The following is a 6813-nucleotide window of genomic DNA, read 5'->3' on the forward strand; positions in this document are numbered from 1 at the left end:
AACAGAAACGCATAGAAGCTGACATAGAGAGAGCCAAAAAGGTTCTCCAGGAATGAAACAATATTAAGAGAACTGTGTGACCAATCCAAAAGGAACAATATCCGTTATTATACGGGTCCCAGAAGAAGAAGAAAGAGGAAAAGAGATGGAAAGTATCTTAGAAGAAATAATTGCTGAAAACTTCCCCACACTGGGGGAGGAAATAATCGAACAGACCACGGAAATACACAGAACCCCCAACAGAAAGGATCCAAGAAGGGCAACACCAAGACACATAATAATTAAAATGGCAAAGATCAAGGACAAGGAAAGAGTGTTAAAGGCAGCTAGAGAGAAAAAGGTCACCTATAAAGGGAAACCCATCAGGCTAACGACAGATTTCTCAACAGAAACCCTACAGGCCAGAAGAGAATGGCATGATATATTTAATGCAATGAAACAGAAGGGCCTTGAACCAAGGATACTGTATCCAGCACGACTATCATTCAAATATGACGGTGGGATTAAACAATTCCCAGACAAACAAAAGCTGAGGGAATTTGCTTTCCACAAACCACCTCTACAGAACAACTTACAGGGACTGCTCTAGATGGGAGCACTCCTAGAAAGAGCACAGCACAAAACACCCAACATATGAAGAATCGAGGAGAAGGAACAAGAAGGGAGAAAAGAAAAGAATCTCCAGACAGTGTATATAACAGCTCAATAAGCGAGCTAAGTTAGGCAGTAAGATACTAAAGAGGCTAACCTTGAACCTTTGGTAACCACGAATTTAAAGCCTGCAATGGCAATAAGTACATATCTTTCAATAGTCACCCTAAATGTTAAAGGGTTGAATGCACCAATCAAAAGACACAGAGTAACAGAATGGATAAAAAAGCAAGACCCATCTATATGCTGCTTACAAGAAACTCACCTGAAACCCAAAGACATGTACAGACTAAAAGTCAAGGGATGGAAAAACATATTTCAAGCAAACAACAGTGAGAAGAAAGCAGGGGTTGCTGTACTAATATCAGACAAAATAGACTTCAAAACAAAGAAAGTAACAAGAGATAAAGAAGGACACTACATAATGATAAAGGGCTCAGTCCAACAAGAGGATATAACCATTCTAAATATATATGCACCCAACACAGGAGCACCAGCATATGTGAAACAAATACTAACAGAACTAAAGGGGGATATAGACTGCAATGCATTCATTCTAGGAGACTTCAACACACCACTCACCCCAAAGGATAGATCCACTGGGCAGAAAATAAGTAAGGACACGGAAGCACTGAACAACAGAGTAGAGCAGATGGACCTAATAGACATCTATAGAACTCTACATCCAAAAGCAGCGGGATATACATTCTTCTCAAGTGCACATGGAACATTCTCCAGAATAGACCACATACTAGGCCACAAAAAGAGCCTCAGAAAATTCGAAAAGATTGAAATCCTACCAACCAACTTTTCAGACCACAAAGGCATAAAACTAGAAATAAACTGTACAAAGAAAGCAAAGAGGCTCACAAACACATGGAGGCTTAACAACACGCTCCTAAATAATCAATGGATCAATTACCAAATCTAAATGGAGATCCAGCAATATATGGAAACAAATGACAACAACAACACTAAGCCCCAACTTCTGTGGGACACAGCAAAAGCAGTCTTAAGAGGAAAGTATATAGCAATCCAAGCATATTTGAAAAAGAAGAGCAATCCCAAATGAATGGTCTAAAGTCACAATTATCGAAATTGGAAAAAGAAGAACAGATGAGGCCTAAGGTCAGCAGAAGGAGGGACATTGTTGGTAGCCATACCTGCCGCACCTAGAAATGGCGCCCAGCTTGAGAAAAAGTTGTAGGCAAAACAAAGACTACTTCTGGATAATCCCGCCACTTCCTGGCCGCATACCACATGCTAATTAGACCTTCACCTACTAGCCAATTGGCGTATCGTAACAGCTATGCTAATGAAGCATCACAGATAGCGCGCAATCAGCTTGGAGCATGAGAACTATATAGCTAGCCCAGTCTTTCCCTTTGGGTCCTACCCCTGATGATTGTATCACAAAAGAGCTGAAGATTAAAGCTTTCTGCAGAAGAATCCTGCTGTTGTTGCGTGCTGTTCTTGCCGGCGAGGACGAGGCGCGCGACAGGACATAATAAAGATCAGAGAAGAAATAAATAAAATTGAGAAGAATAAAACAATAGCAAAAATGAATGAAACCAAGAGCTGGTTCTTCGAGAAAATAAACAAAATAGATAAGCCTCTAGCCAGACTTATTAAGAAGAAAAGAGAGTCAACACAAATCAACAGTATCAGAAACGAGAAAGGAAAAATCACGACAGACCCCACAGAAATACAAAGAATTATTAGAGAATACTATGAAAACCTACATGCTAACAAGCTGGGAAACCTAGGAGAAATGGATAACTTCCTAGAAAAATACAACCTTCCAAGATTGACACAGAAAGAAACAGAAAATCTAAACAGACCAGTTACCAGCAACGAAATTGAAGCAGTAACCAAAAAACTACCAAAGACCAAAACCCCCGGGCCAGATGGATTTACCTCGGAATTTTATCAGACATACAGGGAAGACATAATACCCATTCTCCTTAAAGTTTTCCAAAAAATAGAGGAGGAGGGGATACTCCCAAACTCATTCTATGAAGCTAACATCACCCTAATACCAAAACCAGGCAAAGACACCACCAAAAAAGAAAACTACAGACCAATATCCCTGATGAACGTAGATGCAAAAATACTCAACAAAATATTAGCAAACCGAATTCAAAAATACATCAAAGGGATCATACACCATGACCAAGTGGGATTCATCCCAGGGATGCAAGGATGGTACAACATTCGAAAGTCCATAAACATCATCCACCACATCAACAAAAAGAAAGACAAAAACCACATGATCATCTCCATAGATGCTGAAAAAGCACTGGACAAAGTTCAACATCCATTCATGTTAAAAACTCTCAGCAAAATGGGAATAGAGGGCAAGTACCTCAACATAATCAAGGCCATCTATGATACACCCACAGCCAACATTATATTGAACAGCGAGAAGCTGAAAGCATTTCCTCTGAGATCGGGAACTAGACAGAGATGCCCACTCTCCCCACTGTTATTTAACATAGTACTGGAGGTCCCAGCCACGGCAATCAGACAAAATAAAGAAATACAAGGAATCCAGATTGGTAAAGAAGAAGTTAAACTGTCACTATTTGCAGATGACATGATACTGTACATAAAAAACCCTAAAGACTCCACCCCAAAACTACTAGAACTGATATCAGAATACAGCAAAGTTGCAGGATACAAAATCAACACACAGAAATCTGTGGCTTTCCTATATACTAACAATGAACCAACAGAAAGAGAAATCAGGAAAACAACTCCATTCACAATTGCATCAAAAAAAATAAAATACCTAGGAATAAACCTAACCAAAGAAGTGAAAGACTTATACTCTGAAAACTACAAGTCACTCTTAAGAGAAATTAAAAGGGACACTAACAGATGAAAACTCATCCCATGCTCGTGGCTAGGAAGAATTAATATCGTCAAAATGGCCATCCTGCCCAAAGCAATATACAGATTTGATGCAATCCCTATGAAACTACCAGCAACATTCTTCAATGAACTGGAACAAATAATTCAAAAATTCATATGGAAACACCAAAGACCCCGAACAGCCAAAGAAATCCTGAGAAAGATGAATAAAGTAGGGGGGATCTCACTCCCCAACTTCAAGCTCTACTATAAAGCCATAGTACTGAAGACAATTTGGTACTGGCACAAGAGCAGAGCCACAGACCAATGGAACAGACTAGAGAATCCAGACATTAACCCAGACATATATGGTCAATTAATATTTGATAAAGGAGCCATGGACATACAATCGTGAAATGACAGTCTCTTCAACAGATGGTGCTGGCAAAACTGGACAGCTACATGTAGGAGAATGAAACTGGACCATTGTCTAACCCCATATACAAATGTAAACTCAAAATGGATCAAAGACCTGAATGTAAGTCATGAAACCATTAAACTCTTGGAAGAAAACATACGCAAAAACCTCTTAGACATAAACATGAGTGACCTCTTCTTGAACATATCTCCCCGGGCAAGGAAAACAACAGCAAAAATGAGTAAGTGGGACTATATTAAGCTGAAAAGCTTCTGTACAGCAAAAGACACCATCAATAGAACAAAAAGGATCCCTACAGTATGGGAGAATATATTTGAAAATGACACATCCGATAAAGGCTTGACGTCCAGAATATATAAAGAGCTCACACACCTCAACAAACAAAAAACAAATAACTCAATTAAAAAATGGGCAGAGGAACTGAACAGACATTTCTCCAAAAAAGAAATACAGATGGCCAACAGACACATGAAAAGATGCTCCACATCGCTAATTATCAGAGAAATGCAAATTAAAACTACAATGAGGTATCACCTCACACCGGTAAGGATGGCTGCCATCCAAAAGACAAACAACAACAAATGTTGGTGAGGCTGTGGAGAAAGGGTAACCCTCCTACACTGCTGGTGGGAATGCAAGTTAGTTCAACCATTTTGGAAAGCAGTATGGAGGTACATAAAAATGACAAAACAGACTTACCATTTGACCCAGGAATTGCACTCCTAGGAATTTACCCTAAGAATGCAGCAATCAAGTATGAGAAAGTTCAGTGCACCCCTGTGTTTATCGCAGCACTATTTACAATAACCAAGAATTGGAAGCAACCTAAATGTCCATCAATAGATGAATGGATAAAGAAGAAGTGGTACATATACACAATGGAATACTACTCAGCCATAAGAAAAGGGCAAATCCAACCATTTGCAGCAGCATGGATGGAGCTGGAGGGTATTATGCTCAGTAAAACAAGCCAAGCAGAGAAAGAGAAATACCAAATGATTTCACTTATCTGTGGAATATAAGAACAAAGGAAAAACTGAAGGAACAAAACAGCACCAGAATCACAGAACTGAAGAATGGACTAACAGGTACCATAGGAAAAGGGACTGGGGAGGATGGGTGGGTAGGGAGGGATAAGGGTGGAGGGGAGAAGTAGGGGGGTATTAAGATTAGCATGCATGCGGGGGTAGGAGAAAAGAGAGGGCTGTACAACACAGAGAAGGCAAGTAGTGATTCTACAACATTTTGCTATGCTGATGGACAGTGACTGTAAAGGGGTCTATGGGGGAGACCTGGTATAGGGGAGAGCCTAGTAAACATAATATTCGTCATGTAAGTGTAGATTCGTGATACCAAAAACAAAACAAAACAAAACAAAACAAAACAAAACGGGCAGTTCCTGTGTGGTAACCTCCAATGAGTTCTACACAAGGGTATAAAGGGCGTATAAAAGTGTAGGCAAAGGGTCTGTTTGCGTTTATACAGAAGATCAAAGCCTCATTGGGCTACCCCAAAAATGAACTAAGGTACGATATGAAAGAGAAGTTCCAACAGCAGCACTCTCTGGAAGACTCATGCCAGAAGATGATCATCAAAAAACCCCAACAAAGATCCACGCACTGCTACAGTTGTAGATGCACTCATCCTGCCAGCTCCTGGACTTGCCATGGGAATGAAGGAAATATCTTAGCTGGCCTGTGCATACAGTAAAACAACAAATTTGACTGGATCTATACTGTTGGAACTCAACCAAGAATTAGGAGAAGTGCAAATTGTAGCGCTCCAAAGTCTTAGAAATACAGACTATTTACTGTTAAAAGAACATAAGGGATGTGAACATTCCCCAGGGATGGGTTGTTTTAATTTGTCTGATTTCTCTCAGACTGTTCAAGTTCAGTTGGACAATATCCACCATATCATAGATAAGTTTTCACAAATGCCTAAGGTGCCTAACTGGTTTTCTTGGTTTCACTGGAGATGGCTGGTAATTACAGATATGCTTTTGTTATGTATCTATACTCCTATTATGTTAATGTGTGTGCGCAATTTAAGTAGTAGCTTAAAACCTATACATGCTGAGGTTACTCTACAAGAAGATATGTCAAAGGAATAATCAATCTTCCCATGTTTTCTTCCGCCTGCTTCTTCTATAGCTTTTCTTCTTCCTTCCTAATTACAACCCTTAAATAGAATTCGTGCCTCATATCAAATTTACCGAGTATCATAATTCTTCCAAGTGGTAAAGATACCTCAAGACAAATGCTGGGCATAGAAGCTACAGGGCATAAATATGCAAAGAAATAAAAAGCTAACCATTTCAAACAATAAGGCTTCTCTCTCACTTACCAACTTTACATTTCCCTGTATGGCCCCGGAAGATGACAGGTTAGCCAGAGACGGGTAAGATTCCTCAAGGGAGGAACAACCTAAGACAGGCACAATCACAGGGGGTCATCAGGTGAGAAATTGGGGATCAGCAGAGGTGAGGCTTAGAACCTCACTCCCCCGTTCTGAGAGAAATCTTCTGCATACGTGGATGTTTTATTGCCCTTGTCTAGCTTGGATTAACACATAGTCTACAGGCACACACCCGATCATCTACATTTGCTCTCTTACAACACTAAACTATGTTTTGTACTTTTATCTTGTATCTACCTACCACTTCAGCATTTTATTAAAAATAATAATAATAAAGAGAGAAATGTGGTATCCACATATAAATCAAGTATAAAAACCAAATGAGTATTCATATTTGAACTGACTGTTTATAGTTCATAATGCATGAGCAAAACCGAAAGTTTCTGTGATGACTGCCCTTGTATTGTTCACTATGTAACTTTTTCATTATGTAAGAATTTGTTCTCCATGTA

The sequence above is a fragment of the Manis pentadactyla genome, chromosome 14 (genome assembly GCF_030020395.1).
Source record: "Manis pentadactyla isolate mManPen7 chromosome 14, mManPen7.hap1, whole genome shotgun sequence".
Classification (NCBI taxonomy): Eukaryota; Metazoa; Chordata; class Mammalia; order Pholidota; family Manidae; genus Manis; species Manis pentadactyla.